At 37.5% G+C, this 10,843-nt stretch overlaps 1 long non-coding RNA gene and 1 pseudogene across 18 annotated transcripts; one reads left to right on the top strand and one right to left on the bottom strand.

Moving 5' to 3' along the window:
- Window positions 1-235: 235 nt before the first annotated feature.
- LOC113287188 lies at window positions 236-4,306 on the bottom strand. Of its 18 annotated transcripts, none has more exons than XR_003329823.1 (11): window positions 4,135-4,287; window positions 3,787-3,831; window positions 3,509-3,623; window positions 3,327-3,398; window positions 2,896-2,921; window positions 2,393-2,787; window positions 2,064-2,238; window positions 1,592-1,645; window positions 1,325-1,397; window positions 820-916; window positions 236-540 (listed from the first exon to the last, which is right to left on the bottom strand). It is a non-coding gene; the product is annotated as an uncharacterized LOC113287188 (long non-coding RNA). The 18 variants fall into 18 exon arrangements; XR_003329818.1 differs by having other exon boundaries at window positions 3,327-3,420; window positions 4,135-4,286; XR_003329817.1 differs by having other exon boundaries at window positions 2,393-2,764; window positions 3,327-3,420; window positions 4,135-4,286.
- A 598-nt stretch (window positions 4,307-4,904) lies between these two features.
- On the top strand, window positions 4,905-9,942 carry LOC113285545 (annotated as a pseudogene).
- Window positions 9,943-10,843: the final 901 nt, after the last annotated feature.

The following is a 10,843-nucleotide window of genomic DNA, read 5'->3' as shown; positions in this document are numbered from 1 at the left end:
ATATGGGCATCTTCTCCTTTACTTTCACAATCTTGATCAGATCGTCATTCAACATGCCGGTAACCTGCCACAGAAGACATCATATCACACATTCCCAATGCATGGAAAATTTTATGTTTCCGGGGCTGGTAATTCCCAATTGACCGATTTTTTCTCTCTTTTTTCACACAGGGAATTCTTGGTGTCACAGTGGAGTAATGAACAATTCGTTGGGATAGGGATTTCTCCCTGGACAATGGCTAAAGAGTTTTTAATATTGTTAACCAAATATTTTTATGCGACAAAACAATAGTTCTTCTCTATTTATACAACAATACACAGATCAAAAGCAAAAATTAAGTTACGGACAGTTTGAAAGGGGAAACGCAGGTTCGAAATGTAGACGACTTTACACCACAAACAGGCTAAAGAATTAGCTGAAAATGTCACTTGATAAGCACATTAGTTTATCTCCAAACCCAATGTAGAGCAGCCTCTCTAGCCCCGTGGATATTTCTATATCTTCTAAAAAGTTGACGCAGATACCTTCCCCTACTGCAACTACAAAAAGAACATAATCTTCATAATTACGATCCATGAATCATGTTCTTGTCACACATGGTTTATGAGATGCATCATACGGAATTAGTAGTAAAAGTCACATAAGTCGAAACTGAATTCATGAAAGATAACTTACTCATTTGATTATCTAGAAAACATTCATAAGAATGAATTTAAAATATATTATGAGTACCCACATAAAGATGGTAAACCTCTAGAAACAAATAATGACGTGACGATGATGGGTTCGTTACACGGGCTAGATCAAGAATGACTTACCAAGTTTTACAGAAGCCACATATAAGAGTCCCGCATGTGCATCTGGTTGAATTCATTCTCACCAAAGAATCTGATAGCTTCACCTGATCTGCTTCTTCTATCATTTGGGCATAGATAAGAACAGGTGTTGGTTATGAGTACCACCATACAGAATGTGTTAGGGTGCGAAAGTAGCTTTAATTTGGTAGGGTGGACACCAAAACAAATATCAATGGCAAAGCTAACTACGTCAGTCTATCAACTGTAAAACGATGCTTAAAATGCCAAGATCACATTTGTCATTGCACACATATTTTTTTTGGCAAATCCTTCAATTAGGTATTGCTGCAGATAACTCCAAATATTTTGAGTATACGGTTTATATAAAGAGCCTGCACTTCTTATGAAGTAAAAACACGAAAGACCTCTCCAAGTTAGTTTTGGCGCAATGAAACTATCCAGTATTTTTAACAGCCCTTCCAGGAGATTCAAAAGGGGAGAAAACACATTATAACTGAAATTTTACCTTCTAAGCCACGTGAATAGACACTCATGCCCTTTTCCTTTATTTTCAGACTGATCTCAGCAACTACAACCACCTGAAAATTTATAACATGAGAAGAGAATTATGACTATGAGGATGAACACGAATGTGAAGATGAAGAAGCAAAGTTCAGATGTTACATAGACAGAGGGAAAGAGCAAGTGCCGAAATGAGTATAGCAGCTACTTTAAGAAATACGAATTAGAACTTGTCTTGTCATTCAGTATGACAAACTATCGAATGACATACCTGTCAATGCACTCTTAAGAAGGTTCTTGTATCCATTATTCCCCTTTAAAAAATCTGCATTTTAAAAAAATGAGCATGTTAAGCGAGTATCAAAAAACGCCTCAAAAACTCCTGCAACAAATATTAAAGCATGAATGGTTGTCCCTGTATATTTTTGGTTCTACCGGCAAGACCGCCCTAAATTTTTCACAAACTTAGCTTTACAAAAATAACTTGAAATTTGAACACTGAACTTTCAATTTATCCATTTTAGATGAACTTGAAAGATGAAATCTTTAATGAAACACAATTATCAAATCACTTAATTTGAAACAATTTGGTATTTTGAAAATCCTTATAAGTTCACACTGGCAGTTGACTGTATATCACTTAAGACTCTTACTGTTGAAATTAGTTCCTTTAGATGTAGTTTTTGAAGTTCAATGATTCAATGATCACCACCAAAGGCAACAAGACTTGGCCGACGATTTACCTGAATAAAGAATATTAGTGAATTAATTCAACATCAAATTGGGCTTCTTCTAGACCTTCTACATTCGGCATGAAAGGAGATTCTGTTATGTAGTGATTGCTAACATATATCGTTGCCTTCTTGTCAAGCGCCATTGTTCAAATACCCTGATGCACAAATCATGACCTTTAGGTACCTACAATAAGCATAATGCACAAATACAATCAAATTGGTTTGGATTAGTTAGGTTTGTAATTTTGTTCTTCTGTGTCCAAATATTCAATTCTGTCAGCTCCAACTCAGATTCAAATCCCATTAAAGATTCACACACAGCATCAACATCTACTTACATGTATCTGCTCAGCCATCACCAACAGTTGCAATCCCAAATTCAGTCTCTGCAAGTCTCAGAGCACACACACCAGAATCCATTGCCTCATTGCTGTAGCTTCTCTGGTAGCAATACCAACAACAGCTTTGCAACTACCCATTGTGTAAGTAATTCTGAAATCGAAATTCAATTGAAATTGTTAGGGAAAAAAATAAAGAAATATTTGAACCTGGAATATTTTTTCTCGATCGATTTCTTCATCTGGTTGCCAATCTATCTCAACCCAACTCATATCATCATCCAAGAACTCTCAAACCCCCATCTCCAATTAACCCATTCTCATTCTTGCCGATTTAGACTCATTCTCAGCTGCTCTTCCCAAAACCAAACCCTAGATTACCCCAAAACCAAACCCTAGATTACAATAGAAATCCTGAGATAAAACCCTAATAAAATCATCAAAATCTTGAGCTACAGTCTCAAGATTGAAAGCAAAGAGGATAGGAAAAATCAAATTCATACCTGGTTAAGAGTTATCGGTTGTGTACCTGTTGAGATCGAAAGAGAACATGGCTGAATTCAATTTACTTGTTGATTCGAAAGAGAACCCTAGATTCTGAATTCAATTTACATGTTGCAACTACCCATTGCAACTACCCATTGTATAAGTAATTCTGAAATCGAAATTCAATTGAAATTGATAGGGAAAAAAATAGAGAAATATTTGAACCCGGAATATTTTTTCAGTTCTTTTTCTTTTCTTTTTTTTATTCGCCTGATGGAAATCCTAAGATCACTAACCCACGATGAGAAATAGAATCCACGGACCCGAATCACTCTAACCAAGGACCAGAACAACTCCCGATAGAAAAAAAACAAACAAAATCCGACAGTCACGAATTACTCTCCAAATCCAACGGTTTCCATCGAAAGAATTTAAAGTTTTAGCCTACCGAATTATGTGTCATCCGTGGGAATCGAACCCACAACTCCATGGTTGAGAACTATGTGCTCTGTTATTTGAGCTACGACAACAGATATCATTTCCTAATAAGTAGGAGACTGGGAGTTAATATAGTGACAATTAATTGCAATTGATTCATAAGAATAAAAGGATATATAATAGAGAATTTACCTTTAGCTTACTTATAAAAGTGAAAACAGTCATCTTCCGTAACAAAGTCATGAGCAGCTTTCCACCTTTGGCAAATTGATAGTTAATGACGAATCAATTGTGTGTCACTTCCTTCCTGGGCATCAATCAATCAAAAACGTCAATCAATATTTCGATATACATCTTTTTCATCACCAACAAAGATAATTCAGGATCCTAATTAAGAATTTCTCATATCCATAATGAAATCAGGGATTAAAATTTCTACAAAATAAATTAGGGTTCTTTTTGAAACTAACCTCAAAAAGGAAAATCCTTGAAATCATCAGGGATTCTTCAACGACCTATTTGATGATGTTGAAAACAAAATCAGGATTTCCATTCAATTTATTAAATTAAAAAAATCCAAATTCAATGAATAATTAAGCAACTGTGAGATAGAGATCAAAACAAGGTTAACGATCTTGGAATTACAGCAGCAGTATCATCCCTAACCAATAGCTTTGCTTCAATGGCAGAAATTCCTCAGAGAAAGTTCATTAACACCCAACAATATGACCGGAATTTGAAGAGAGAACCTAGAAGAGGGTTTGGTTTCAGAAGAGAATTCAGAAGAATGAAAGAGGTGGCAGACACAGAAGAATTACCTGTGAGATTATAATCGAATCAAAAAATCAGCGATCTCTCCCATGAAACCACGCGAATAAAGAAGAAGAAGGAGTAGTTGCGGATAGGGTTTATGAGAAAGAAGGAGAATAAGGAGAGGGACCGACGCGAATAAAGAAATCCAGTTATATGAGGCAACCCAATGAACACACGGAGACAGAATCGGACGGCTCCGAATTACCCTCGTCCATTTGTGCGGTCAAGAATTACTCCTCCCGCCGTTTCTTTTTCCAGGCCACAGGATCTCGAATCCTCCGGTCGTCTTTATCCACGACATAATCACCATATTTTCTTAATGGAGAGATAATATAAAGGATATTATTTCATGTACCCTACATTTCCACTACAATAGTTTCGGATTTATAATGTCCATTTCAAGTGTAATAAAAGATTGTAATAAATCCTAAAACGATTCGTATAATAATGGCGTTTTATATGTCTCAGCCTTCAATAATTTCCGTCACAGAGCTAGCAAATTCTTTGTCTGAAATCAACCAAGCTCACGCACACATGCTCAAAACTGGTCTCTTTCATGACTCTTATGCGGCTAGTCGTTTAATTTCTTTCTCGACACTTTCGACCTCCATTTCTGACCCTAAAACGTTAACTCATGCTTCCATTCTAATGAATGTAAACTTCTATCTGCCTTTTTGTTTTCCCTACAATTTCCACTATAATAGTTTCAGATTTATAAGGTCCATTTCAAGTGTAATAAAAGATTGTAATAAACCCTAAAACGATTCGTATAATAATGGCGTTTTCTATATCTCAGCCTTCAATAATTTCCGTCACAGAGCTAGCAAATTCTCTGTCTGAAATCAACCAAGCTCACGCACACATGCTCAAAACTGGTCTCTTTCATGACTCTTATGCAGCTAGTCGTTTAATTTCTTTCTCGACACTGACCCTAAAACGTTAACTCATGCTTCCTCTGTATTCAGTAGAATTCCTAACCCTAGTTCTTATCTGTGGAACACCATGATTCGGTCTTATGCTAACAGTTCTAACCCTGAAGAATCACTTCTTCTATTTCATCAAATGCTTTATGATTCATTCTACCCTGATAAGTTTACTTACACTTTTGCTCTTAAAGCTTGCTCTTTTCTACTTGGTATTGAAGAAGGACGACAAATTCATAGTCAAATTCTTTAAACTGGAAATGGGTTTGATTTGTTACATTCAGAATTCCTTGATTAATCTTTATGCCAGAACTGGGTATTTCCACAATGCATACCTTTTGCTCGATAGAATGATTCAAAAGGATGTGATTTCGTGGAATGGTATATTAAGTGGTTATACAGAAAGAGGTTTAATGGAGAATGCCTGGAACCTGTTTGAAGAAATGCCCGAGAAGAATGTTGAATCTTGGAATTTTATGATTTCTGGGTATGTGGGTGTTGAGTTGGTTGAAGAAGCGAGAATTCTCTTTGATGAAATGCCATTGAAGATGTTGTTTCTTGGAACGTTTTGATTACAGGATATGCACATTCAAATCAAGTCGGACAAGTTTTGAAGCTTTTTGAAGATATGCAATTTGCAAACGTGAAACCAGATAATTACACACTTGTAAATGTGTCGTCTGCTTGTGCCCAAGTTGGAGCTTTGAAGCAAGGCGAATGGATTCATGCTTATGCTGATAAAAACGACATCAACATTCATGGATTCTTAGCTACTGCTTTTGTTGATATGTATCCAAAATGTGGGTGCATGGGTAAGGCTTTAAGAGTGTTTAATGGTAATACTAACGAAAGAGATATTAGTACATGGAATTCGGTAATTGCGGGTTTAAGCATTCATGGATATGGTAAAAGGCAGTAGAGAAGTTCTCTGAAATGATGAATGATGGATGTAAACCAAATGAAATCACATTTGTTAGTGTTCTCTCTGCTTGCTGCCGTTCTGGTCTATTCGAAGAAGGGTGTCGGATTTACGAACTCATGGTTCGTGTTCATGGACTTGAACCATCTATTGAACAATATGGTTGCATAGTCGATTTACTAGGTCGGGCTGGTCATCTAAAGGAGGCCCTGAAGCTTGTTCAGACGATGCCTTTAAAGGAAGAATTTGTAGGTGTTTGGGAGTCGAGTGCTTGTAGAAGCCATGACAATGTTGAATTAGCAGAGATTATAGCAGAGAAGATCTTAAAATTAAATCCGATGAATAGTTATAGTTATGTTCAATTATCAAATATATATGCAGCTAAGGAGAGGTAGGGTGATGTTAGGGAAGTGCGGAGGAAAATGCGAATACAGAAAGTAAGAAAAGAACCAGGTGGTAGTATGATAGAGGTAGATGGAGTAGTTCATGAGTTCTTGGCTGGGGATGGGTTGCATGCTTAAAAATCAGCTAATAGATTGACAAGATGAAGTCATAGATGACCTAATTCCACAAGGTATTTCATTGCTCATGTTAAAGTAGTTTATGTAACATGCTTGCTTACCAACAAATTACATTAACGCAAGCATCTCATCGTTAGCTTGCTTGTATTATTAATTTATACACTGGAGCTCACAACTCACTATGATTAATCTGAATATCTATGGTTAGTGACTTCTAATTCAAGACTTAATTGAGGTAGAATCAGATCGAACCATACCTGCTTGAAAACATTGATGATCACACCATGGTATTCTTCAGAGTTCAACGATAAATAATAGGCCAGGAGTTCTTCAAGTTCTGCTGGCTGTCGGATTTCATTGTCTACAATCATCTCCAGCATTGAATCCCTGAAATCCTTTTGAGGATTGTATGAACACGTAACCACTGCAAAACTCTCTAAATCTTGTTTGTTTTCTAGTCTTATCCTTCGATTCATCTTCTTCCATTTTGCCTTCTTCATGTCCTCAAGAGCTCTAATTTTACAGATTTCAATCTTTGAAGCCGTCAGTGGTGAATATGCTCTTTCTTTACTAGTCTGTTTTGTTCGTTGCGTTTGTTCTTCTCTGTTTTGATGAGTTAATTTTCTCTGCTTCTCACATTTAGACATAATATCCTTAATCTTTGATTCTTTTGCTGCTTTTCTATCCGAATCTTCAAATTTTTCTACGTTTAGCCCTTGTATCTTAAAACTTATAGAATTCAAGTCTGTAAATTCATCTGCTGCTTCCTCAATTCTTCTTCCTCGTCCATGTGCAGAGTTCAAAGATGAAATGTAGAGAGATTTCCTTGAACCTGAAGCCGCACAACTGCCGTACCCGTTCTCAGTGTCTTCTATCGTTTTAATTGGCTCTAAATCCTTGGTTTTCTTCTCTGCTTGTTCCAGTTCTGTACTAGTTGTAGTTCTTTTTGGATTCGGTTTATTCGATTCTCGGCCAGAATCAGAATATCGTTCTTGCGAACATTTCTGATCTGTTCTTCTTGATTTCCTGGCAATAACTTTTCGACCTTTTCGAACTTTGTTCCATGATGTCGTTTCTAACATAATCCCTTGTTCTTGATTTTCCTTCCTAAATTGTCTCATCTTTCTAATATCAGATACCATATTAGTGAACTTCTGATTATCTTCTTTGGCATTTCTACAACTTCCATAATTTAACAATGGTGGTTCATTATCAGAATTATACATAGCACTTCTGTAAGTCTCGCCATCAAAACTTTCATCCACGCCGAAAGAAAGTCTACAGAAAGCCTCGTTGTCATGAACTATATCTCCTTGATGAAGTTTTGCCGAATTGAAAAGTTCAGACTTTTTCTTTGTCTTTCCAGTTTGGGTTTTGGATTTATTGCTCAATTGCTCGAGTTTAGAAAACCAAGAAACTGGGAAAACTTGAGAGATTGTAGAAAAAGCAGGTGATAATGTAATAGTTGTAGTTGTAGATGATGGTGCTGATGATTGTGGGTTATTTTTTCTATCCCATTTCATCTTGTTCATTTCCTCACTACAAGATTTGGTTATGATTTTCCATAAAAGAAGAATGAAGATATAAGATGTTGAAGTTGTTTTTTGCTGGTTAAACAACTTTGAAACTGAAAGGAGGGGAAAGATTGTGGTAGCAGTTACTGATACAGTTAGGTTAGGTTTGTTATTATGGGTGTTAGAGAGTTGTGGGGACGTGTTGTTGCTACTGGGTAATTGTTAATGGTTTCGTTCAAAAGAAAAACCCGCCTTAAATCTTGTGACCACTTTTTCCACTTTATACTATTACTCTTATAGAACCAAATCCTTTTCTTCTTTTCCTTTTTCTCTCTCTTTTTTCTTTTTTTTTTCTTTACTTGTTTGTTTTTTAATAATATATATGCAACTTGTTCAACGATTTTCTACTCTTTCATCTCTACCAGAGTTCCATAGGTAGTCGGTCACGACTAACTGTATCACGGTCAATGACTGTTGAATACAGTAAAAGACAGCTATTGCCAAATGTAGATGGGGAAAAAAAGGTTCGCTGGTTCTTTAGGGAATGAAGAGACGATCGAGTGATCGAAGGCTCCTCAAACAGATGCAATGCACGAGAGTGTTTTTAAGTTCGAAAGATCAATCTGTAGGACTTCGACCTAAACCAAGTCAATGGTCGTTCCAGAGTCAATTCGGTCACAAAGAGGGAAGAGGGTTGATCGGTAGGAGGGAAGCTGAGATTGTGTGAGATCAATGGTAATCTGTGAGTGTATTGTGGCTTTCTGCTGAATAATTTTGAGTGATTGAAAGAGTGTTAGTCACACGATGATTCTTGTTTAGACGATGGATTGTCTGTTCAATACCTCGTGGATTTTCTGTGTGTTTTTCATACTGCCCTTCAATCATGGACTCAGAGACTTATTTATACTGCTGGAAAGTGTAAACACATTGATCTCCAGTAAGCGTGACGGTTGCTCGAGTGAACGAGTGGGAAATCGTGGTTTCACCAGTTCCTCGTACGTGAGAGGGTTGGTTAATTGTCCACCCACCACTTTGCTAACTCCCTCAACTGCTTGCACGACTTACTCACATTTCTCATCGTGGATGAACGCACGTGTTGTAGGCCGCCAGATCAAAACCCTAATGGATATCCCTCATGTGACGTGATTGATTGTATCACGAACGTGGATTTGACTAGTCAGTCGTTTTATTTGATTAGACAATGGGTCCAAGTTTTGTTTAGTGGAGCATAATAGTCGAATGCTCTATGACTCATGAATTGAACATGTCTCTTGGGACGTGGTTCTCTGAATAAGTGATGTTGATAGTCTGAGCAAATATTGCTCCATCAGTGAATTACTAGATATTAGTATATGAATCGAGCGCCTGAGCAAGTATTGCTCATTCGATAAATTACTGAATATTGATAGCTGGATAATATTTGAGCATTTGAGCGAGTATTGCTCGTTCGGTGAATTACTGAATAATGATAGTTGGATCAATATTCGAGCAATTGAGAAAGTATTTCTCATTTAGTGAATTACTGAATATTGATAGTTGGATCAATATTCGAGCAATTGAGCAAGTATCTCCCGTTCGATGGATTATTGGTAGTGTGACCAAATAATAATTAATTAAAATATTGGCAGGGTCGGAAATTATATAATTAATTTAGATGTTGATTGATGGATCAATCATAAAATTATTAGTGTTTGAACTGCTCAGAAGTGTGGTTCAGCGAGCGTTTGTTCGAAACCCTAATTTTCGATCAATTGCTCGTCAATTGATGAATTACTGAAAATAGGCTATTGAGTAAAGGAGGGACCGACCACATGGGATGATGTACGAACCATGTGATGCCCAAGTGCTCGAGTGAGCGTGTTCCAGGTTCCTTTGCTGACCGGTTGGTGAAAGAATGATCAAATGCTAGTGTTGATCATTTATTAGAATAGTGCTCGAGCGAGCGTTAGGTAGTAAAACCTAATTGTGTAGAGATGAGGGACCGACCAAAGAGGCATGGGACCAACCCTTGGTGGTCGTGGGACCAGTTGCCAGTCGTTTGAGCAAGTCCCAAGTTGGTTGGAGAGATTTTGGGCCCAATATGAGCGATTGCTAGCAAATTAGGTCAAAATTGTGAATATATGTGGGACCGGCTCCTTGTAAGCCTTGGGGACGACCTTGGTCCGTCAAGGCAGCATGCCCGTATCACCACGGTGTCCGTGTCTCAGTCCTGAGAGTTTTGGTATTTTCTGACGATTTTCGAGCAATGTTTTGGATTTTCAGAAGAGTTTGATCTTGACTGAAAATCTCAATCTTTGCTCGAATGAACAAGAAGAACTTTGCTCATGAGACATATAATTTGAGAATATTAAAATAATAATATTTTAATTTTTAACGTGGGAAGCCTAGTCGGTCGAGTGACTGTTCGACTTTTTGGTTTTTCCATGGTTTGAGCAATATTTGAGAAAATACTGAAAACTAGGGTTTTCGGTCGAACGGTGGAGTTCCATGAGATGATGGAAATAATAATATGTGAAAATAAGGAATTGTGAGGTGTGGGACCGGCCAAGGCTGGGGCATGGCCGGCCGGCTACGTGGCCCGGTCTCGTGACACCTTTTCCTATTTTGTTCGATGAAAGCATGGAAACCCAAGAGTTTATCACAAACGAGGGAGTTTGCTCAAGTGAGGGAAACCCTGTGAGATGAAGGAAGGAAATATTAGTGAAAATAAAATAAGGGAGGGACCGGCCATGGCATGACCGGCCGGCCGGCCGGTGGGTCTGGTCCCACGCCTTTCCCTATTTTATTAATTATTGTTTTATTCCCATGGGTCGCTCGTTCGTCTATACTTCGATCAT

The sequence above is a fragment of the Papaver somniferum genome, chromosome 6 (assembly GCF_003573695.1).
Source record: "Papaver somniferum cultivar HN1 chromosome 6, ASM357369v1, whole genome shotgun sequence".
NCBI classification, from domain to species: Eukaryota; Viridiplantae; Streptophyta; class Magnoliopsida; order Ranunculales; family Papaveraceae; genus Papaver; species Papaver somniferum.
Note: the sequence above shows the minus strand (reverse complement) of the source record. Positions and strands in the feature narration are given on the sequence as shown.